Raw genomic sequence first — 26,084 nt, 5'->3', positions numbered from 1 at the left:
TTGGAAACGGGTAGCGTGGTGCAGAGCGGGAGGGCCAAACTCCGGAGGAAATGTGCAAAGCATCCACGCAGTACACACAGGCGACACACAAGGCACACTACAAAAAGAGACACCACACCAGTTTAGGTAAAAATAACTTTTGTATTGTCAAAACACAGTTTCGGTAATCTCTACACGGCGCCAACTGGCGCTGGGTCAAAAGATACAGGGGGGAATTATGTACAGGGCAGGGCCAATCGGGCCCCTGCCGGAATCATGGCGACTTAGAAAACAATGAAAATAAGTCCATCAACCTCAAATCTGCAAGGAAATCATCATGGCATAACATTAAGCAATAATCCGGAACACCTGTAATAAAAATAGCATGGCATTCCTCTATGCATCACCAATATGAGTGACTCCTGAGCCTGAGGCAGAAATTAGGGTAGGCAGTGCATCAACACATCAAACCCTGGCATCTAAAACTAGCGCTGCACAGAGCAAAACAATAGCACTTCCCATAGCCTTTTAACATAGCGCTGCCCATAGCAAGGCGATAGCGCTTTTAAACAGGCATATACACATAGCGCCGCACATAGCCACTCAATAGCGCGTTAAACATAGCCTTCAACATAGCGCCGCACTGAGCAATAGTTCCCCAGCGCTAAATATGGCATGGAACCCAGGCGCTACACATCTAATGGATCACAGCGCTCCAACGGGGCCTTAAGCTTGGTCTTCCCCTTCTACATGTCCCCCTAACGTGGTAACCATGCAGCAGTGGGCCCACCTGCCGTGAGCTAGGTAAGAGTCCCTTTCCTGGACTCCACAACAGTCTTGCCCCCTCGGTGCAGTTCAGTTTCCAAGAACGGGGCCGTTGAAGTGTCCACATGTTGTAGCCCCCCGTCTGGGACTCCAAAGTCCACCATGGCCCCAGCCGTTTCAGCTGCCCACTGGCCTGCGGGGCAGCTGTGCCGAGGGCACCAAGTTCTCACACTGTTGGGGTCCCCTCCGGGACTTGGAACGGCAGGAAATGCCTCCTCAGCCGGTAAAGGCCCCACGGGGCCCTCCAGGCAGCCAACGGGGGCGGGCACTGACTGTGTGCCCTGAATTCACCCCCCCACCGAGGCGATGCTGAGCCCCACTCACCGGCTCACGGGCGGCTTCCTTGGGCGTCTCTGGTGGCAGGCACCTCTCCTCGGCGCCAGACTTCACCCACTTCACCCGGGCCCCCTGCTGGGACCCGGGATTTCTTCCGCGGGGCTCTCCTCACAGGCGAGAGCCTCGCCCGGATTCCGGTGACACTCGGGGCTCTCCTCTCCTCACGGGGAGCCCCCACCGTCACTAGGGCACTTCCTCTGGTCACCGTCCAGTGCGGGGTAGGCTCCCGCGTGGATTCTTCTTCCCGGTCGGCTCCCAAGGCCCACGCCCGCAGCCGCCAATCACAGCGCGGTCTGCGGGGGCGCGGCCCGACGGACGAATGGCACAGCGGCGGGGGCGGCGTTTGGCAGTCCGCCCCCGTCAGGTGACACAGGCCTTGGCTTCCAGGCCTAGCGCGGCCCTTGCTGGATGGCTTCAGGCCTAACGAGGCCTTCGCTGAGTTCCGGCGGCCCTCTCCACCCTGGGGGCCACGTTACCTCGGCTGCGATGGCAGCGACGGGGCCCCGGGCTTCTCTGCGGGCCCCGATGATGGCAGGGGTACTCTTTCTGGCCCTGGGCTGCAGCGGTGAGTTTTCTTTTTGGGTTTCCCGCTGGGGGTGGCAGAAATTAAGGGCTGGCCTCTAGCCTGGGGGGTGGCGGTTTATTCGGCGCTCAACGCCCCCTTTCTCCCACAATGATGCCCTAGTTCAGGGCAGGCAGGCTGGGAGGCGGCAGGCCACACGCCAGGGCCAGAACCCAGTCCCGAAAGATGTGGCGCTCACCAGCTATCGCGCTCTCCTTCCATGGGCAGCTTGGATATAGTGCTCTCCTTCCAGGGGCAGCTTGAAATAGCGCTCTCCTTCCAGGGGCAGCTTGTAAATAGCGCTCTCCTTCCAGGGGCAGCTTGTAAATAGCGCTCTCCTTCCAGGGGCAGTTTGTAAATAGCGCTCTCCTTCCAGGGGCAGCTTGTAAATAGCGCTCTCTGGTTCCTGCCCCTTGATTGAGGGTTTCTGGAGGTGGGGGAAGTTGCGTGGGTGGCTGAAGGCGGACTAATTCATCTCTGCCTGTCGTCCCTGGATTCTCCTCTCGCCGGGCCAGATCAGTGGGTAGTTCAGGATCCCTCACTCACTTGAAAGGCAGCACCTAAGCCCTGTCACTTTCAGAGGCATAGGTCCCTGACTAATCCTACCGCCTAAAACTCCTGCGAGGGCTTCTCCAGGTCTGCGTTGCCCCAACTATAGCTTTCCCTCGCCCTGGGGACAGTAGAGGGGGGGTAGGTAGGCTCAGGGCCCAGCACACAGGCCTATGTGGCGGTAACCCCTCGCAGCAGGTCCCCTCTCTCCCTGGTCCACCCTCTGACTGAGCACATGGCAGCCCAGCTCCGCCCTTTATACGCCCCTCACCCCACCTTCCAGACAGTGCCAGAAGCTTCTAGAAGCGTCTGGCTCTAACTGGCCTAGGGGGAGGGGTAGAGCACCCTGGGTGCCAGGCTTCCCTCCAAAAGCTGGGGCTGCTGGGAAATAACCACTAGACTGTCAACCTAGCTCAGTCAAACGGCGCAACCACACAGCTTTGGCATCCATTTTAAAAGTTATGTTTAAAATGGGGAAAACTCAGTCTGCGTGCACTATCACACAGCATTCACTCTTTGCATTTCCACATTATGCGATTTCCCAGAAAAGCGAAAAATTTCAGGGGAAAGGGGCCAAGTCCAACAAATTAGATTTTAAAAAGAATGAGATTTTAGAAAATGTACTCTCTAGAAGAAGACATAACAAAGGCCACGAGGCTCTTGAATATTGCCCCAGAGGGTTGAAACTGGCCCAAATAACCTTTAGGGGCAAGAACAAAAATAAAGTGAGAACACATGGACACAAAGCTGGTAACCTACTCATGTAGGGGAGGAAGGGACAAAAATGATATAGAACAGGTCTTTGCTATTTATAATAGAGACTTCAATACAGCAAGGAAACAAATGGAAAAGAAGAAAGATGCCCCTAGATAGAGAATAAACATTTGAGGAAATAACAGAGGCCACCTCACAACTAAAATATGGGAAGGTGCCAAGATCCAATGCCCTGGCAGCTGAACTCTTTAAAAGAATAGCATCAAGGTTGGCACCATGTCTGCTGGGCATGTTCCAAGAGGCACGAACGAGGGGGATACCTGTTGACCTCAAAAGTACAATTGTTACAGTCATACATGAAAAGGGCACTGTGCTCCTTGTACCACTAAAGTTTCTTTCTCAAGGATACAAGAGGCAACTAGACTCCAGCACACCATAACAATTTTGATTCACCCATACAAAACAGGCTATAGTTCTAGGGGATCTACAAAAATGTATCTCTGCAAACGTCAGTATCGATGGTACAAAATAGAGGGCAGTGAGGATTCACTAGTGATTCTTTCATTGGATGCAGAAAAGGCCATTGAATTCACTGGCTGGCAATATTAGTCTTTAACTTTGGAGCACTTTATATTTAGCTTGATGTCTGGGTGGATCTCCTATACAACAGCTAATGTAAAAGTGAACAGAAAAATATTCAATACTTTCAAATCAAGGAGAGATATGTGAAATGGGTGCACGCGCTCCCCACTAATATGGTAATGGTAATATTGACAATTGAGCCTCTGTCCTGCTGAACAGATGTTTCAGAGGATTTGGAAAGGAAACCAATATGGAGGCTAGAACCTCACTTTATATTGATGACATTCTTCTAGGCGAGTCTGGTACTATTCTCTCTTTTCCAGAAATTTGGCAAACAATTTTTGCAGGCAATCTTCCCGCAATCAACTACAGACAGAGTCAGATATCTAGTGATGAAGGTGACCAGAAATAGAGACTCATTCCTAGCCCAGAGATTGAAGGTTGTTCTATCCAATTTTAAACTCTAGGTGAACAGATGGCAAAAATACCTGATATCTCTCTTGAGACTGGCTTCTATGTCCAAAATGATAACATTGCCCACATTGCTATTAGTAATGAAAGACACCCCTTATTTAATGGCAGACACCCACTTCAGAAAGCTGGAGGCTGGAGTGCACTCCATATTGTGGGCCAATAGTAATTTGTGTAAACACAGAACTGTCTACTCAAGGAACATTGCACACCCTCATATACAAATGAACATTTAGCTTGCCAACACTATGGGCCAGATGTACAAAGCAATTTTCTGGTCGCAAAGGAGCCAATCCGCAGTATTGGGCCGTTTGCGACCGGAAAAATGCTTTATTAAATGTACATAATTCGAAATGCGATTTGGTAACTTGTTACTGAATCGCACATTGCATTTGCAATTTGGCATTTGGAAGGGGCATGTTTAGAGCGTCCCTTCCAAATACCGAATCGTCATGGTATGTATTACTGTTTTGGGATCGAGTTATGGTAAAAAAAAAGTAATACTTTACCACCAGCTTAAAACTGGTGGTAATCAATTTGCAAAGGGGAAGGTGTCCTCACAGGGCCCCTTCCCCTTTGAGAATGTAAATTAAAATAACGGACCACGGTCTACTCTTAAAAAATGAAACTTCAAGGTTTCATTTTTTCTTTTTAAACACATCCTGTTTTTCTTTAAGAAAATGGGCTGCATTAAAAAAAATCTTTATTAAAAAGCACTCACAGGCATTGTGGCATACAGATCTAAGAATGAATGTTGCACCTTCAGAATTTCTCATCAGAACACTCATGCACCTATGGGGGATTCAGAAGATGGAATGCCCTTCTGTCTGAAGAAGAAAGACTGAACCTGCTTGCCTTGATCCCAGGATCCCCAGAAGTGACTCCAATGGGCAGTTGTCTGACCTCTTGTTTCAGCTGCAGGGGCACAACAAGCTTCCAGAGGCCTTCCCTGCAACTGACAGCTGCCCAGTCACAACAAGACCCAACAGTATCTGCTTGAGTCCTGTTGGTGGCCTCTGCTGAAGTGAGTCCTGATCCTCAAGAGGTGCCCCTCCCCAGGTCATGGACCCTTAGCTGGCATCAGAGTGCACTCCTCCTGCCTCTACACCAAGTTAAAGGTGAGAACCCAGAAGTTTGGGTCCCTTCACAACCGTGAGTGCGCTCCTTGTGTCAGCAACGGTCACAGCATCTCCGGTCAACGCAAAATTCCAGCGACAAATTATGAATGCTCTTCATGCCCAAAACAATCTCTTTGCAGCCCCCTCCAGCGTGAGAAGCTCCTACTGAGGCTCCTCACTTGGACTTTGAAAAGGTAAAACTTCCATTAGGAGAAACCTAGTCTCTATCTGAACCATAGTCTATCGTGGTCAACTTGAAGTTGTAACTTTGACCCGGTCTACCACAACCAGTTACTCATTAGTGGCACTTTGTGCTTTTTGGTGCTATTTTCACCTAAAAGCTAAAGACAATCTTAACTCTGGTTCTACTTATTAGATTTTAGTTGTGAAGGTATCATTTTATATATAAAACCTTGCCCTATTTTTCTTAATTATTGTGGGTTTGTTCTTCAGTTGTGTTTTCACTTTACTACTATTTGATTATTGCATAAATATTTTACACATTGCCTTTAAGTTAAGCCTGAATACTGTTGAGCCAAGGTACCAGATGGTTAAGCACAGGTTTATTTAGTGACTTTTGTGGTTCACCTTGACAAGGATTTTATTATCCTTGTCATCTACTAACTCAATTTCCTACAAAGTACGTCTGTAGATGGGATGATACAGACATCTGCAAAAGAAGGGGCACACTGCCGCCCTTTTAGATGTGCTTGTTGGCAAGTAACATCATGTGTGCATATTTAAGCAGATTGGCTGCAATTGAGGACCAGCAGCACTGCATCACTACATTACAGGAGTAACAGCAAGTATAGCACAGCAACACAGTTAAACCACAGCACAAAAATGCAACAATAAACATAATGGCAAATATACACCACAACACAACAGGCAAACAAAAAGCACCAAGCAAGGAAATAATGACATCACTTAAGCACAATGTCACAGGTCGAAGAAGAATGATAACTTTCTTCCTGGACAGGCCGGTTGTAGGGACAGGAATCAGGGGTCATCCATTGAAAGACAGGGATATGAAATCTGGGCGTTCCCCAGAGCCGCAGCATATTGATTACTAACTCTTTGATGCAAGGACTCTGTTCAATACACCACATTGAATTAGAAAGCCAGTTGGACTGCAACCCTAACATTAATCCACTGAGCAATCTTGACCAACGAGTGTTTTCTGATTACTATTACTCCAGTTAGATGACTTCAGGGTAGCAGTGGCAATCTAAGACATTTTTCATTTATGAATAACACACTCAAGAAAGCACTAAGAAACAGATACATGTAATTTAAACTATTTATTTAAAAATCCTCAATATAGTGTATAAACCTTGAGTGGTACCCACACACATCGCAAAAATAAAACCAGCTAGGCATGTGAAGGTCGAAGAAAACAAAATTAATGTTTATAGCATTCTTGGCGAGCTTCTGACATCCTAACAACCTAAAGCTATTTCTAAATCTTAGCTAAAGCATTAAATTGCAAACGAAGCTTTTAAGGTTTAGAGTTGTGTAAGGATGGATCCCACACCATACTTTGAATAGCTGGCGTCAGCTAGTCTTCATCAGTATTCCACAGAGGAATCAAAGGACACTTTTGCATGGCTTCTGAAATCAATCCTCCGACTGAGAGTGGCTAGCTAGGCAATTTGGCCTGAAATCCGGTGATAATTCTAGCAAGAAGACCCCTCCTAATCAATGGTCAAATACTGGGGTTTATATACTGTTGGGCCACTGATTTTATCTCATGTTTTCAAAATAAATCAGGCTTTGGAGACACTAAGACCCCTGCAAGGCAAAACGTACATGGCACAAAATGTGTCAGCTCTATCCACATGTTGACATTAAGCTTCCATCTTTGTAAACAATATGCATATATGCATATGCACCATAGTGTGCTTCCATTAACAGGAATAAAAAACATGTCAGCCTACAGAGTGGTTGTCTATGATGATGACAGCATTTTTGCGTGCACTCTAGGATCTTCCCACTTCCTACTAGAGATAAAGAAACGCTAACAGCGGGCAAGGCATGAAAAAAACAAACCAAATGAGGACTGCCATGGTGTTTATGACAGCAGGGAGACATACTGCAATTGATATCCAACAATACTGCAACACAATGTTACAGTAACTTAGCACTATAACAGCAGAACAGCACAGCAACACAGTACAAAAGTACAACAATAACATAATGACAAATATTCAACACAACAAAACAGGTAAGCAAAATGCAACAGACTTTTTCTGGCCAGGTCAGCTGTAGAGACAAGAGCCTGGGGTCATCCACTGAAAAAGCGGGACCTAGAACGAAACACAGAAGAGATTACCATAGAAGATGGGATTAAAGAATAGAACAGAAGGGAAAGAAGGTTGAGAGAAGGGGAACAGAAGGAAATCGGAACGTAATAGCTCCAGAGCAGAGACTAGGAGGAAACAAAGAACGAGAGGGCATAGCAACAACGCGGCAATTGAAAATTAACGCCACTTTTGCGGCCGTTTTCGGCCGAAAAGCAGCGATAATTTTATCGCCTAATTAGCATGTTCACGCTAACGCGTGAAACCGTGAGTTAGCGCAGGAATTCCTAACGCCCATCTTTAAATCTCTAATGAGATGCAAAGTGGGCGTTCCTGACCTGACATGAAAGGAGAAATGTCGCTAAGCCACATTTCTCCTATCATCAAGCCCCACGCCATGAAGCATAGCGGCAAGAAAAGTAGCGATAACCCCTGTTATCGCTACTTTCCTTACGCCTGCTTCAGGATTGACTTACCCATGATATCCTATGGAAGGCGGATATCATGGCTAAGTTTGTGAGGCCCTATCAACAAGCTAACGCCACGTTTCGTGAGATTATCGCTGGGTTTCCAGCGATAATCTCACGTTAGGCAGTTAGCGCTAGGATTTTTATTTCTTTTGAGATAAGCGTTGCTAATAGCACGCTATCTCAGCGATAAAAATCCATGCTAGCCGGCGATAATTATCCTAGCGCTAAGTGCGCTTAGCAATAATTATCGGCGGTTGTTGCTGATATGCCCCGAGGAGAGAAAAGTAAAGACAGGCCATTATCCAGACACTAGTGAACAGCATACTGGCAATGTGGGCTCCAAACGGCCCACTGGTATATAATTAATACACATTCTGTTTTACTCCAATGCTCTACTTTTGTGACCCCATTGCCAAGAGGCCACCTCAACACAAGGTCAAGAAATAACAAGTGAAAAGGAATTCTGTACAGGATTATTTGTTCCAAAATCAACAGATGTTTAAACTGTTCTCCAGCAATAGATCAAGTAGTCATGATGTGATGAATGAAAGTTATTCAGGGGTCTTGTGAGTTGCTTTGAATCCAATTTTAAATTGTCATTTTTTGAATAAAAATGGAAAGTTGCTTGAATCCAATTTTATTCAAACAAATGCAGCGCGCGTTACGAAATTCGTTTTATTTATTTCATTGTTTACTTACCTCCAATTATCCATATTCCGGTTTTTAGTACCCCCCACGCCGCCCCTCCCTCGCCCCGCCTTTCCGCCCCACGGAACTCCCTCCACGGGCCGCAGCTGCTGCTGAGAGTAGCTCAAACCACAGACCTGTCAGACACAATCGTGGAGTGGAAATAGAGACACGCTATGGAGTAAGGAGAACAGGACTGAGCCCATGAAGGTATGTAGAGGGAAGGACACAATGGAGAGAACAAAATCGGATGAGACCCAGAGGAGTGTGAGTAAGGGGAATAGTGGGGCCTGCAGCCGCACCAAGAAGCACTGTTTGAGCCTCTCCCAGTACCTGAAAAGAGGTGTGGGCCAGGCAAGAACTTGGAGACTGAAGGGGAGGGGAGTTGAAGGTGGCAAATCATACTGCAGGTGTATGTTGTTAATATTCTACAAAAGAGAACACTTTGGCTTTTCTCCAGTTGAGCATATAGGTTTTTTGCTTCCTTTAGACACTTTTTATTATTTTGTTGTTGGAAGGAGACTTTAGCAACCCATGTAACTTGCATTAAAGAATGGGAAATAGATAAGGACTCGATTTCAGAGCCAAGGAAGAAAACAACAGAGAGAGAGGAAAAACATGAGGAAAAAATACATTAGGGACTAAAGAGAGGAGATGGAGTAGAAAATGGCTAAAAATTAATGAATTAATGAATAGTAAAGTAAAGAAGTCAATAATTATTTTTTTATTCTTCTCTTTACTCATTTTTGCTTAACTGTGTTTTTCATGGCAACAATTCTGGTGGAGGGAAGAAATGAAAATTAAATGAAAATGTAATATATACCGTGCACTACTACCCAAAGGTGTCTAGGCGCCAAGCTCTGATTTGGAGGAAAAAGTAAAGGAAGAGACCCTTAAATCACAAGGTGGATGAAAAGAGCAAATATGATATTGGACATTACAGGACATTGACTAAGAGCAAACAAGTATGAAAACTGATTAAAAAAACTGCTTAAAAGTTACAGAAAGCCATTTGGAGGTTTATTTTTAACCCACATGACGTATGATTACAAAGTGCCGACACACGGGTGATACTTCACTTCCAAAATGTAAGCATTATTTCCCCAATTAGCTGATGAATGAAGCCACTTACAATTAGTCGTGGAACAATTTGCACATGCTTCACAGCAAGAAGTTTCTAACTTGCAACAAACTGTGAAATCCTAAATAATTGGCGAACCGAAAATGCTGCTCCCCAGGACTATGCAAACATAAGACTACTGGATGCTGGGGCTCATTCAAGAGTACAACCAAATCTACTTTCTGAAGTCCTACAAATATGTAACCATGGAGAATTGCTTTGATAGAGTAGCAAAAAATGGGTCAGGGCCATCTGAGAGAATCTATGAGAATAAATGGTATACCTATTCAAGGATTGATAGATACTTCTTGTAGACAAGTTGTGATTCATAGAAATTTAGTGGAACCTGATCAAATAGTCAGTCATACGTGACAATCAAGTATATATACATATGGACCAAAGAGGATAATCAACATTGAAGGTGTTGATTTGGACTAGTACAGAAATACCAGCAGCTAATGTTGAGGTAATCCCATATATAGTTGAGGGTTTTATTTTCTGGGTAGATGACATCATATCCAGCAGTATATGCAGAATACACTTACAGAGGGAGAGGGTTGGTTGAAAGATTCCCCTTTTGCTAAGAAATTCTTACCTGTTCATTCTGTCAGACCTAGAAAATCTAAGAGAGAAAGAGGAGGAGGAAAAAGAAGATAACTCCGGGCCATTCAAGTATGAATAATCAAGTAGTAACAAGCTTAGAAGATGAATGGGAAGGGACAAGACTTTTAGAGCAGCTCAATGAGATGATCTGGCCTTGCAGGAAGCCTGGAGAGAGGAAAAAGAGCAAAATATCTTGCACAGGTAGGCCCATACTTCTTTAGGAACAGCTTGTTGTACAGAAAGTGGAGAAGCAGACCAATCTCAATTACCAATATCACCAAACCATTTCGAGGACATGTTCTATATTTAGCACATACTCACTTATGTGAGGGAATTCTGTTAGAGAATAGACAGAGAAAGCTTTATTTGAACAACCTTACTGACTGAAAATATCTGCACATATAAGGGAATACTGTCAATAGTGTGAAGTGTGCCAGGAGGTAATCCCAGTCATAATCCTAAAGCCCTCTTTCAACCTGTATTTATTACAGATATACTGTTTCAAGGAATATGGATGGTCTGCTGTCTGAGGAGCACAGGCGTATTACTGTGCAGGCTCTCGTCGGTTCGAGGCTTGATTATGCTAATGCCCTCTTCCTTGGCCTCCCTGATTACCTAGTTCAGCGCCTACAGGTGGTACAGAACTCTGCCGCCCGGGCTATCTTTGGCCTGCGTAGACGAGCCCGAGCTTCCGGGCTGCTTCAGGCGCTACATTGGCTGCCTGTCCGGAAGCGGATCCAGTTTAAATCCCTGACTCTGATGCACAAAGCCCTGTTTGGATCAGGGGCTGGATACCTGCGGCGGAGACTAGCCTTCTATCGACCAGTCCGCTCCTTGCGCTCGGAATCCCTTTACAAAGCGGTGGTCCCTCGGGTGAGGAAGGCCCGCACGGGAGGGCGCTCTTTCAGCTGCAAAGCCCCACAGCTGTGGAACTCGCTTCCTCTTTCGCTGCGCAGCACTGTCAATTTGTTCCAGTTCAGGAAGAGCCTGAAGACCTGGCTTTTTAATCTTTAGGCTGTTCTTATTGCTTCAGTTTCAGTTCTTTTTCTCATTCTTTTGCTGTGTTGTGTTATTTTTATTCTGAGATGCAGGTGGAAAGCGCCGGGACACTCTTTTCGAGTAGCCGTGCGCTATAAAAGAACGCTGTAACATAACATAACATAACATAACATAAATCTTTTCCTTTGGGAATATAGATATTTAAACTCATCAAAGTGGGTCATGCCACAAGATACACTGAGGCTATTATTAGTAGTAATACTTTATTCAGCTATAGTTAACCATCAAAGTGTTCACCACCAGAAATACAATAACATTAAAACATATACTCTAAATATACATATCAATACTTTTATATTTCATCCCTCATTAAAAAATATGTAAAGTAACAATAATCATCTCGTGTTCTATAAAAGCAAAAAAGGGTACATCATCTGTCGCTTAAAATAAGAACATCCAAGCCACATCATACTATTTCATAAAACAACATTCACATAGAAGCAATATATATAATAGTGCAATGAGTCCAAAAAGTGGCCGTGCATAGTGCAACCAATAGTCATGTGCATGGGGCAAAATGGTTGTTTTGTTAGCACAACATTATGCATTAGGCTTAAGAATTTTAGTTCTCTTAAACCATACTGATTGTAAAAATTTACCAACTGCGAACACTATTTTTGGAGTTGTATCGTTTTTTAAAATCCTAAAAACTGCCAAGTGTCTGTAAGTTCCCATGTCACAACAAATGGGCACAATCCATTTGCGGCATAAATTACAGTATTCAGGACAAAAAAACATTATATGTATCTCATCTTCGGCATTCAGGCCACATGCTGGACAAGTAATAAAGTCTTGCTTCATGTACCATTTACTACAAAAAGATTGGAGAGGGAGAGACCTGTGGTGAAAACGTATATATAGACTTCTTACTAGGGGCGGGGAAATTAGATCGAAAAACTTCTCAAAGATGGAAAAATACGTAAAATCGATAAACCAAGTAGTCAAGGGGTCATTTGAGCTATTTGTTGTATAATCATCATTTATATAAGCCCAGTAACGAGCTTTCACCATCTTGAAATCGTCTTTGTGAATCCCAGTTCGGTCATCCCAATAGCTCTGTTACATGAATTTCCCCAGCCCAACCAAAACAATGTTGACGCATGGGAGATTCCTAGCTCTTGGGATTTTTAATAGGTCTATAAGTGAATCTTTATAAACTCCTAGCTCAGGTGTGGTCCAAAGTCGGACACAATAGACTAACATTTTTCAAAAACAGCCAACTTTAGCAATTCTTTCCAAACCCACATCAAAATACAAGGGGGTAAGGGGTGAGCTGGATAGAAGACAAAGCAATTTCCTAATGTAATAGTTTTCCGCTATTGTCGGCAAATGAGGATCAGCATGGCCCGAGATCTCAGCGCCATTAAGCGCTGCACCTTGTGCAGTAGCACAATAGATCTCCAGGGCAGGTGAGTTTACACGTGATGTTGTTTGATTATAAAATCTAATAATGGAATTAGATCTGTGCTCTAATATTAAGGTGCTCTTGTTCAATTGGCTTGTCTACCTATAGTTATCCATAAGTCTAACACCCAAATAATCAAAATTGTGCACTCTTTCGAGAACCTCACTAGCTACACGGACCATAGGGTTCTTCCTCTTAGCCTTCTCAAACACCATATACTTCATTTTGCTCACATTTAGCTCTAGACCCCTAGAGTTGCATAAACTTAAAAACGTATCAATTAAAATTTGGAGTCCCATGGGTGTCTTACAGATAAGAAGGGAGTTGTATGCAAAAAGGAGAATCGGCATCTTTCTATTGTTCAAGACCGGCGAGTCATTTCTACGTTTCTCTAAAGCTTTTATAACATCTTTAATATATAAAGAAAACAAAGCCGGTGCAAGAACCCAGCCCTGACATACACCTCTCTCAATGGGAATGCGGTCCGTTAATTCTCCATTTGGACTCCAACGAACTTGAGCATAATTGTTCTCATGTAATTTATTAATTAGATGCACAAGATTATCTGGGACCCCCATTTTGAGCAAGACTCGCCATAAATTTGGACATGGAATAAGAACAAACGCGACTCATATCAATAAAAGCCACATAACATTTTGGATTTTGGATTAAAACATTTTTAATATAAAATTGCAAATCTAAAAATCTGATCAATTGTGCTAACCTTCGCTCTAAAACCAGCCTGAAGAGAAGACAACATTTCATTTATTTCAGCCTAGTCAAGGAGTTTCTCTAAAATTTGCTTTGCAAAATGTTTTTGGGCATTGTCAATAAGGCTGATCGGCCTGTAGTTTGAGGGATCACTTGTGTTGCCATTTCTGTGTACTGTTATGATTTCTGCCCCAGGCTAAAAGTCTGGCACCCTACCTCCCACTGCTATTGCATTTGATACTAAATTTAAGTAGACTTTCCAGATCAAGGACTCTGATATATGAAAATCTCCATGAATTTTATCCGGGCCGGGGGCCTTAGCAGATTTTAGGGAGTCAATAGCTCTATTTGTATTGTCAAGGCTGAAGGCGAAAGGGGCAGTAAAGTCCAAAGTTGTGAAATCATCAGGATTATAACTATTCCTAGAGTTGTTGCAATCCCCAGGGGCATAAAGGGTAAAGAATTGTGCCACTCATTTGTCAGGCAAATTATTATAATGATGTGACTCAAACTTATCCAACTTAGTTTGAGCCACAAGATGCCAAAATGATCTAATATGATTAGTTTTACTGGCTGCCATCAGGTCTTGCCATAGTTTATCATCCCAGTTTCTTTTTGCCTTAATCAAAGTTGTCTTGTAAATGGATCTTGCTTTAGTCCGATCACCCTCCATGACAGCCATTCTTAGTGATATCTTTGTTAACCTGCATACTTGATCAAACCAATGTTATAAAAAACCTTTTGCATCTCTTCAAATAGACAGATATGTATATATTTTTTTTTTTTTTTTTTTTTATTACTTTATTTCGGCCAATTTGGCCATAAAAGTCACATACATACATAGAAAATCAAGCTGTAAGCATGGCAGCAATTAAGAAAATGGTACATGGAGAAGGAATAGCTTTTACAATTCATTTTTTTTTTTTTTTTTTTTTTTTTTTTAAATAAAAAACACGCAATATATTTCATTTCAATTTTAAAAAATATATAAAAATATTAAAAATGTAAGAGTTATGTAAACATATACACCTTTCCAACTCAGAGTACCTGTCCTTGTTTCTTACGGGTTATGTAGGCAGAGTATAGGAATTTACTTATGCTAAATACAATATACTGGGTTGAATTACTTTTCATGATCCTAAAAGCTATTGCGTAGGACCTAGTTCCCAAGAGGTTGCACATTGGATTTAACCATTTCTTTCTAGCATTCATGTAGGCGCTACAAACAAAAAACATGTGAACCTCATTCTCAGAACAGACATTGGAACACATAGGGCAACACCCCGTTTTAACATTCAATTCTCCCAGTCTTTTTTGTGCCCATCTTTCGGTGTTGTAATTAAGCATAAGTATCCCGTATCTGAACTTTAAGTAAAGGGTTTTTGCAATGGGTGGCTCTATCTCGTCCAGGAATGGTTCAAAACGGAACTCATCCTTAAATGACAGAAAGACCTGGACTGCGGAACCAACACTACTTCCATCCACTAAATTTCCGCTCATGTGGGTCCGAAAAGCTCGCTTAACTATTAGTTTGGAAGAGGTGGACATTTTGTCGGGAGTCTCCCACATTGAATATAAGCCCAGGAGTGTAAACCATTTTTTAATATGCACTAGCCATTGGATGGAATTAAAGGAATCAAGAGTCATCAATTCATGTAGACCATTTCTGTATTCTATCAGTTCCGGGGTGGTCCAGAGCCTAACCCAGAATATTAATGGTCTTAGGATAGCTAGGTGGTCTGTTCTCCTAAAGTTCAGGTCAAGTTGGAGAGGTAAAAGAGGTGTACTATTAGGGACCCTTACAGAAGCACGCATGAATTTGTTGTCCAGATTTTGAAAACTATTCTTGGCCCAGATATGTATATTTAAAATAGGGATTTCATTTTCATTAAGCCCCACATAATACTCCAAGTGCTTTGCAAAAAGTCTATAAATTCTCATATATAGTTTTTGATTGGACATTACATTTGGCCAAGAAACATAGCGATGATTATTTGTTACAGGAGGAGCTGGTACTATAGTTGTTCAAAGATTTTTTTCCTGTCTCAGAGAATCTCCCACCAGAATCACTTCCAGGGAGTTATGATCACTATCAAATCGCTTTACCACTTCTATATCCCTCAAGAGGGACCATAATATCATGTCAACAAGAACATAGTCTATAACACTGGTACACTCTCCTCTCTTGAACGTTGGTGCTCTATTGGGATCAGAGACAGTGCGCCTGTTACATACTCTAAGTCCCCTATTAAATGTTAAGGATGCTAATTTTAATGCAAGATTAGAGAGCTTTTTACTTTGGTTGTCTTAGTAAAGGGGGAATGCTCCATATTTCATCATCCTCTCTCGTGATCTCATTTAAATAAATGGAAGGTTCAAATACAGTATTAAAATCCCCTGCTAGTATTATTTTTGTATTTACTTGAACAGTATCCATATCATCTTCCAGAAGAAGTAATATGGGTGAATTATCAGACCCCATTAAAGTTCTAACATAAATATTAAAAATGGCCAAACAGAATCCTGTTGTAAAAGACACAGTGATCCCCATTAGATCAGGGCTATATATATCCGTTAGTGTAAATGCACTAATACATTAATTCCAAATTAAGATCATAAGGCCACCAAATTCCTCTGCTGGTTTCACATCTACACTAAGGGAAGTAAACCCATCTATAAATACTTTCTCTGTGGCCCAAGTTTCTTAGAGTAGACAGATTTCATGTTCTTCTATGTATGCCACCCAATCTGAATCAGTCCACTTGGAACCTAATCCTGCTACATTCCACGATAGTAATCTAATGCTAGGTGGAGAGCAATTGGATCTGCTAGACCTATTTCCAGATGATACACCTAGCGTTTCATCTAAACATATGTTCTCACTTATATCTGTCCTGCTATGCAGGATATGCTTGTGTTTGTCAACTTCCTGGTTGTCTCCTAAATCGGCCATTAATAACAATGTTGATGCATTATCAATAGTGCAACAATTTCTTGAGGAATTATATATATTAACACTGACTGCACTAGCCCCATCCTTAGTCTCCAAGACATTTCCCATAGTGCAAGTTATAGATAAATTGCTCATGTTGATGGCAGTCGAGCTAGACCTATCATAGATAGACCCATCATTACACCCAGGTACATGATCAATTTTTAACACTTGGGAATTTACAACAGATTCTTCACCCATTATGCAGTTAGTTGGTTGAAAATGGTTTGTTTTGAAGTTACACATTAGTCAGTCGATTTCCTCCAAATTCGATGAAACAGCAACAGAGGCTCATGGGATCTCAACAGATGGGGTAAATGCCTTCAATCTTATTTCCAACGATTTAGCCCCCAATAGGTGACATGTGCAAAGTTCAAAGTTTATAAGATTTTCAGCCAAATACTCTGCACTTAAAACAACTTGTATATAGTCATGTGTGGATAGGCTAGGTGAATGTCTTTTTACATTCACAATATCATATCTGACCACAGAAAGACAATTCCACTCAGCCCTCAACCAGAGGATTATGGCTTCTGTGTCCTCCAACGATTAGGGTTTCAACTTCAGAATCTGAGTCATGTAAATTGATCATACAGAAGAGATGGGTGAAGACTCCTGTGACAGTATAGAAAAATCTTTAACATAGTAACTTCTTGGTTGATAAGAAGTAGATAAGCCAGATTTGTCTACTAAAGATGGATGCCCACTACTGTAATGATTTCTCCTATCCCACGAAGTAAGGGGCAATGGATCTTTAGTTAAGAGTTTAGAATGATTTTTTGGTTGCAATGTGTCCGATCTGTGTACACCTTCTGCAGGATAACATCTATTTAATGGTCTTTTAAGTTCAGTCATTTTTCCTAAATGGGTTTGCTGCAGTTTAAAGAAGCCACTTGTCATGTAACTTGAATTGGTTCAACACAAGTAAGTGGTTTTGGGTCAGTACTCAATTGGTCTGTCAACCGAGGCTCATGAACCTCTCTATTTCACTTATAATCTTGACCACAAGAGCAAGTTTTAGTTAACAAACTGGTAACTTGGGCCGACAAAGAAAGTATTAAGCTTTTAAGATGGTCCAGTTTAGAGCCCAGTGCATCAAAACGGCTCATCCTGCCATGATCATTATCAATAACTCTAATTGCCTGGATTTGATTCTTTTCTAGTATGGAGACCTGTTGTACAGAGGTGTCTTAAAATTGGTCAGTCAACTGTAAAAGTTCAAAACAATTATGGCAGTGCACATTTGAAACTACTTTTATTTTAGGATATAAGGAGCACAAGACCATATCCATTTTCTCTATGCATTTCGATACATCAGAGGTGGGCGTAACTTGATTGGAAGACTCTAAGGAACAGGGGTTTCTACACTTGCCACTAACAGTTCATTGGCCACCTCAGGTTGGGTGCAAGCTTTGGATTTTTAAACATTGCCGGGACTTTTGGTGGTTTACCCTTCCCATTTTTCTCATTAGTGGTTAAAGGCAGCTCCACTTCCTCTATTTGATGGTCAATATGAGCCAATGTAGTCAATTTAAGTGAGGACGGCTCCAACCTGCTTTTTCCTGGCTTCCGTGTTTTTTTGGCAATAGTTTTACTGCCTTGCGTTTGCCCATATAACGTAACAGTGACAGTAGAGCCCAGGTGTTCCCAAAAAACAAACATAAATAACAAAACTGTGGCTATAAGCCAGGCTTACTTGTTGTGTAGCTTGATCTTGGCATAATTGAAAGAGGGTTGGCCCAACCCAGCCTCCGACGGCTGATCACAGGCAGAGACGGGCCCTGTCTTCAACCGAGCACATGCCTGAATGCGTCCCGCACAGCAGGGCCCAAACCCAACTTAAAATCACCTCTGGGTGCGGTCGCGATGATGGTGGCAGCTGGTGTCGCAAGGCTCCATGGGGCTTGAAGTCTGTCCCTTCTACTTCTTGCAATGAGGACTCCAACATAGCGGGCCCAAGCCCAACTTAAAAGCACCACCAGGCGCGATTGCGGTGACTGTGGCAGATGGTGCCACAAGGCTCCCTGGGGCTTGAGTTCTGCCCCTTCTCCTTCCTGCAACAAGGTCTACAAATATCCACCACAGGGATTGCACATTCTATGATTTAAATATTATCCCATACAGCATTTTGCATTGAAATACTGTTCAAGGCATATTCTTTGTCACTAAACATATGGAAAACAATTGTGAATAGCTAGGTATTAATAAGATAAAAACATCTGCTTACTATACTGAAACCGATGGATTAGTGGAATAATCCAACAAACACTTTTATAACGATGCTGGATGAAGGAAGAACTGGGCTTGTGTGTTACCATTCAGTTGTTTTCCCTCTTCTGACAGCTATAATCTTCTATTTCTCTTCATTTCAATTGTTATTTGGCAGGAAACCCAGACCAATATTTGACATAGCTTGGGAAACTGGGAAGAGCAACCAGACACTAGGAAACTAGGCTAAAAGCTTAGGTACATCAAAAGCAATACAATATTACGAATATCAGATTTAGAGAAATTACACTCCAGACTCCAGCCTGCTTTTTCCTGACTATTTTGTAGTGTTTCACTGTCCATTCCAATGCAGACCTCATGTTGGCATCTGGCTTGGCTAGGGCCATTGCTTTTCTGAGCAAAAGCTACACTAGAGTCAAATGCAGTACAACTTGCTCTGCCTCAACAAAGCAAAGAAATATGGCTGTGCAAAACAGAAAAATATTACAGATGACACCCTGGGAGAAAACTCCCAGCATTTCAGGGTCATTAGTAATTTGTTTTTCTACTTTTTGAAAACAATTGGGGTGACTGGCCGTGTGAAACATGGCGGACACTCGCCAAACTTTCAGTACCTTAAAGGAAGCCACCGCGGTAGTGGCTCCTGTGAACGCATAGATGTCACTGCAGGGCTGGAAGTGAGCTCTAATTATGGAGGTCCTACTGTCAGGATGGCGAACATAATGTATCCTTCCATTCTAACACACAGAGTAAATCCCAACATACTCTAAATTAGGACCTAAATACAGATTTATAAGTCAAATAGGTTTTTGCATTGTAGAAAATATAGATATTCTTTTCTATAGAATTAAACCTAGTTAATGGCTAACTCATTTTGTATATACTCAAATGAGTATTTTTAAATGTACATAATTTACTTTATATACGTTCAGATATATTATACATTTTGATAACTTTATACTTTTAATTCGAGGTGGAGAGTGATTGTGGTCCAGAGAGACTAGTGGGGCATGTCAAGGAGGGTGTCAAGAGGACTGGATGTGGAAGTCATCATCTTGCCTGGTATTGCAATTTTTAACAAATCTGTTCAACTGTGAGTGGACATCAATTAGGGTCTCAGCAGCAGGCAATCTGAGAGCCAGGTATGCTTAGGCTTAGGTTGAGAATCAGGAAGAGAGTGTCACATGGTCAGAATAGGCCTGGTTAGAAACGCCACAATTTATTTACATGTTCACTTTTCTTAAGTTGCATTCTTTTTTCACACACGATGACTTTTGACATACATTTGCAGGTGTAAAACAGCAGGGTAACATTCTTTGAATCTGCATTGCTTACATTTCCACTTCATTGGCACACTATCACGGCAACTTGGACATTTAGTACACGGGGAATGCTTTTGATGTACCTGAACTTTGGAGATAGCTCTACTGTGGCAACAGCGAAAATATATGAAGGTAGTGGAGAAGCAATCTCATTTTTAATTTTAACTGATTTATACGACAAGGAACTATTTCTAAAATGGATATTATGGGGAATATGATTGGTCACTGAAACATTAGATTTATTTGCCTGTAAATTATTTAATGTGCTCTATTATTAATATATAGTACTTCAAATCAGGGTCTTCTTTTTCTTTCCTCCTTTCAGGACAACCAAAGAAAAAAAGCTCAAGGAATAATACGTCATTCTTCAGTGCCTAGCGCGATTTCGCTGCTGCCACCACACTGAAAGTCACCACAAAGAACAGGGGAACCCTACTCACAACGGAACCAGGGTATTAGTTATATATGAGAAAACAGTGGTTCCAGTGGATAATAGGAAAAAATTATTTAAGCAATGAATATGCACAATCGCAATAGGTGTGTAAAGGACCTGGTAATGTCAGAGGGCAAACATAAAATTTCTACACAGTTTATTCAATATAGTATTTTATAAAAAAAACAGCGAATAGTATATACACTTCTTTAAGTCAAAAGCGCAAAACTTTGTGCATGGTGTCCCCAAGTGAAAGTTGGAACCAAAAAGTGACTGTACATGGTGAAATATTTTGTAAAAGGTTTCCATAAGTTTATAAAGAACGACCATTCAAAATGCACTTTTTTCAACAGTCTACGTATACAGTGATACAGGCTGCGTGATGGTCCATTCTATGTGCTTGTCGACGGCGTTTCGACCCCTCTGTGAATGTAGGGTCACTTCAGGACTAACGATGTAGCGACATCTGGATTGTTAAAAGGGCACAGCCTTAGTGAACGTGAAGTGCCTCAGTGGAAAGTGAAAGGAAAGAACTCACGTGAGGACCCAGCCGGGTTCTCACGGTGTGGAAGGCCGGCTCTTAAGGATAAGGATAGGCCGGAGGGCTCTTCGAATGTCTTGCTACAGCCGTAGCGAACTGCTTCCCATTATGGAGCGGGGATCAATTTGGCCATATATTCAGGGGTACTCAGTGTAGTAGTACCGCAAGTGGGTAGTTGGGAAGAGACGAGTGGATGAATCTCCGCGTGTGGCGCTGCTGCTGCCTGGATCTGCTGCAGTCTGAGCGTGCGAATGCACTCCTGGCACGATGCTCGTACCAGGAGCACAATCGACACGCTCAGACTGCAGCAGATGTAGGCAAATCATACCTGGACAGAAATCCTGTACACATAGCGGTACTGCAAGAAACCCACTTTGACCCCTCCCGCTCTCCAACATTTGCCAGTAAGTGTGCCATGACACGTGTCTTCTCCTCTTACTCTACATACTCCAGGGGGGTGGCCATCCTGTTTAAGCGCAACTCCCCCTTCATCCTGGGAGGCACACAGCAGGATCGCTTGGGGCGTAGCTGTATACTCTGGGGCACGTTTGGGACTCAATCGGTCACGTTAGTGTGTAGCTACGGCCCTAATACGGACGACCCAGATTTCTACACCACATTATGGGGTCAGATTCTGCAAGTAGGCTCCACTCATATTATTTGAGGGGTAGACTTCAACTCTGCTTTCAATCCGGCGATGGACAGATCTAACCCCCTCCGCATTCATTACACCAAAACACAGGCAACCATACAGGGAATTCTCACAGCCCATGGGCTCACTGATGTCTGGCGCCATCTCCACCCCAGAAATAGGGAGAGTACCCATTACACTGCTCTCCATGCCTCATGGGCCAGACTGGACTACTGGGTAGTCTCCCGGGGCGCTGTTTCCTGGATTGAACGTGCCACCCACCTCGCCAGGACTTATTCAGGCCACGAGCCAGTAGAAAACAACAGCACAAGTAGCACCACTCAAAAATGTCCAAGTATAATGTAAATCAATCCATATCCATAAGGTTTCTTTTCAGAGCAATCTTCTTTATTTCAATTATTATGTACACATAAAAACAGCCAAAGCAGCTGACGCGTTTCGTCCAACTCGGGACTTCTTCAGGGCAAGAGAATCGCTGTATTGGTACTAGGAATGGTTGCTAGTATTCCTTCTTCTGTATCTCAATGGTCATGGTCTCTAAAAGATCTATCTATGTCATTCAGAAGGATGTGTACCTTGATTCCAAAGTCAAAGGAAAAGAGTAATAGTAAGGTCACTGGACCGGGTCCTATCCTTCCATCATTAATCCTATTTCAATTCTGTCCAGGAGTGCGAAGGGTAATCTCACTTCCTCGAATAATGTCAGTAGTTCAGATGCCCGATTCCACATCTGCCCACGAAAGAGTCGTCATGTCATGCTGTTCCTGACTGACATGACGACTCTTTCGTGGGCAGATGTGGAATCCGGCATCTGAACTACTGACATTATTCGAGGGAGTGAGATTACCCTTCACACTCCTGGACAGAATTGAAATAGGATTAATGATGGAAGGATAGGACCCGGTCCCGTGACCTTACTATTACTCTTTTCCTTTGACTTTGGAATCAAGGTACACATCCTTCTGAATGACATAGATAGATCTTTTAGAGACCATGACCATTGAGATACAGAAGAAGGAATACTAGAAACCATTCCTAGTACCAATACAGCGATTCTCTTGCCCTGAAGAAGTCCCGAGTTGGACGAAACGCGTCGGCTGCTTTGGCTGTTTTTATGTGTACATAATAATTGAAATAAAGAAGATTGCTCTGAAAAGAAACCTTATGGATATGGATTGATTTACATTATACTTGGACATTTTTGAGTGGTGCTACTTGTGCTGTTGTTTTCTACTTCCATTCCATTTTTTGGAATAACACTGTGTTGGCGGGTGTTAATCAAGTTTGCACACTCCTGGTGTATGAAAATATTATCACCATTAGATATGATGGGTTAATTTGGAATCCGGTGCTGTCCTAGAGGGATACCGCTAACTTTGTTTTGCCGTTTGTGTACAAGGCCACGAGCCAGTGCTCATAACTATTGCTCCACCTGATATGCGCTCCACGCCCTGAATCTGGTGGCTTGCTCCGGAGGCCCTACTCGATAGAGTGTTCAGAGCAGAAATAGGTGAGAAAATCACCTCCTTCTTCCAGACTAATATTGATTCCGTCCCCTCGATAGGAGTGGTGTGGGAAGCTTTCAAGGTTACCATACGCAGGGCCTGCATGGCTAAAAGCTTTGGGGTTCTACGTGATCTGCGCCGTACCCTTCATAAACTCGAGACTGAACTCAAACAGTTAGAGGCTGACCTCTGGGGACCGAACTCAGGTCAAAATCTTTCTACATTAAGAGAAAAACTCACGGAATATAATGAAACAGCCGTATCAGAGGCACACTTTCTCGGGAAATACCATACTGCGTGCAAATATGGGGAGGGCGAGCGCCCGGGCAGGCAGTTGGCACAAACGGTACAGCACCCTAGATTCACCAACTATGTCCTTGAGATTAAAGATTCAGAGGGAATACAGCACAAAGACAGTCGGGACATTCTGCGCACCTTCACTGACTTCTATGCCGCATTATACAGCACTTGCAGAACCGAATCCCCTGACTTCGCCCCCATACTGCAGGACATCACGCCGAGCTGGTTGGGCGATACACAGCGGGAGTTCCTTGCGGCTCCCTTTGAAAATGATGAAATACATGAGGCAATTATGCAAATGCAGTCTGGTAAGGCCCCGAGCTCTGATGGCCTTCCTGTAGATTTTCATAAAACTTACATAGCCCAGCTGCTTACCATCCTTAAATGAAGCACTAGAAATTGGATGCTTGCCTCCCTCCATGAGACTAGCACTAATTTCGTCCCTTCTCAAGCCTGGCAAAGCGGCAGACTGCTGCGACTCATATCGACCCTTATCCTTAATTAATACGGACAATAAAATCCTTGCAAAACATCTAGCTAACCGCCTCAGCCTTCTGATGGATAAGCTCGTGCTCCCAGACCAGGCTGGCTTTGTTCCTGGGCGAGCGACCTCGCATAATCTACGCACGCTCTTCTCCACTCTGCATACGATAGACCCAAAGATACCCATCGCCGTGGTATTCCGCAAGGCCACAAAAGCGTTCGACTCGGTGGAATGGGACTACCTCTTTGTGATTTTACAAAACATGGGCTTCCCTCGGGGATTTATATCCTGGGTTTGCCTTCTCTACACTGCGCCCGTAGCCAAGGTCCTTATTAACGGTCACTCCTCATCTTCTATCCCAATATCTTAAGGGACCCAACAGGGGTGCCCGCTGTCGCCACTCCTATTCGCCTTAGCAATTGCGCCCCTTGCAGCTAAAGTCAGACAATACAATCAAGATAAAGCCCTCCGCTGCCCCCTCTGACATATCCTGATTTCTCTGCACGCGGATGATATCACGCTATACGTCAGGGAGCCCCAGATGAACCACAATCCGCTGCTTCGAGAATTTGTGCAATTTGGGGGTCTATCTGGGATCCACATAAATTGGTCCAAATCTCAACTCTTCCCCCTCACCTCCTCAGTCACGGAGTTTACCCCGGACTTTCCAATTGAGTGGTGCCCTGACAAGGTTTATTATCTTGGTATTTGGATATCTGCAAATCATGATGAATTGATGCGCCTTAACTATGGCCGTACTCTAGATGGGATAAAAGACAATGTTACCCGCTGGATCGCCCTCCCGCTATCCATGGCTGGCCGCATATCCTTAATTAAAATGATTATCCTTCCTAAACTCCTTTATCTCTTTACAAACGTGCCCTATGATCCAGGTAGGGTTTTTTTCTCGATGCTCCGGACTGAGCTTATTCGCCTCACTTGGGGAGGTAGACAGCCCAGAGTGCAGTGGGACATCCTCACTCGCCCCTACGCACAAGGGGGGTTCGATATCCCCAATTTTGAACTCTATAATATCTGCGTACAAGCCCATTATGCACACTTCTGGTTTCACCCCCCCCAGGTACATGCCTCAAGTGGCGGCCGAACACTGGCTATCAGATCCCATCCCATTAGATGGCGCTATCTTTGCTGCTGGTGCTAACCGTGCGGAGACCCAGACACCGATCACAACCACTGTTAGGGTGTGGCAACATATTGCTAAAAGAACCCGGGCCCCTATGCTATACTCGCCTTTGCTTCCCTTGTCATACCATCCGAAGATGCCGGTCCTTCTGGAGGAAGTGTTTAAGAAAACCCTAGCTAAATATGGGATTAAAACCTGGGTGGACCTCTCGTTCCAGGGCAAGTTCCGTACCTTGCAGCAGCTCTTCGCTGCGATACCCCCCTCCTCCATGGACCTTTTTTTATATATCCGGATGCGGCAGGGATTCAAGGGACACACTCCTTCCTTCCCCAGTGAGCCACCAGAAGTCGCTGCACTTCGACTTATATTGGCTGGAGATGCAATATCTCATCTAGTTTCTTCCCTCTATCCCTCTTTGTACACCACTCAGACCACTTCACAAACCACCTCCAAGGATAAATGGTCCGCAGAATTGCAGCTCACTATAACTGTGGAGCAGTGGACCTATTGCTGCTGCAAACAGAACGTAGCACATCCAGTAGCCGCCTCCGGATACTCCACTATAAATACATACATCGAACATATTATACACCTGTTAAACTCTATCGCTTTCAGTTGCGTGATGATGATAGATGCAGTCGATGTGGGGCTACAGGGGCTGACTTTCTCCATCTGGCATGGGACAGCGCTGCTGTGCAGGGGTACTGGCTTCAGGTATTGGAAGCCCTGGAACAAATGACATTGCTACACCTGCCACGCACTCCCCTTTTCGCCCTTCTTGGCTATACCGCAACCATAGCAACGACACACAGAAAATTTGTCTCCTTCAGCCTTCTCCTCGCCAAACGTCGTATTGCATGCCGTTGGGGCCGAGGCCGGGCGCCTAAGTTTAAGGAAGGGGCCCGAGATATGGTATTCTGGCAGGACCAAATGTATGCATTTGCTGAACTACTCCCACTTTCCTCCCGGCCCGAGACAATTGGAGGCCCCT

Source organism: Triturus cristatus, chromosome 4_1, assembly GCF_964204655.1.
Source record: "Triturus cristatus chromosome 4_1, aTriCri1.1, whole genome shotgun sequence".
Lineage (NCBI taxonomy): Eukaryota > Metazoa > Chordata > Amphibia > Caudata > Salamandridae > Triturus > Triturus cristatus.
This window is presented reverse-complemented; position numbering follows the sequence as displayed.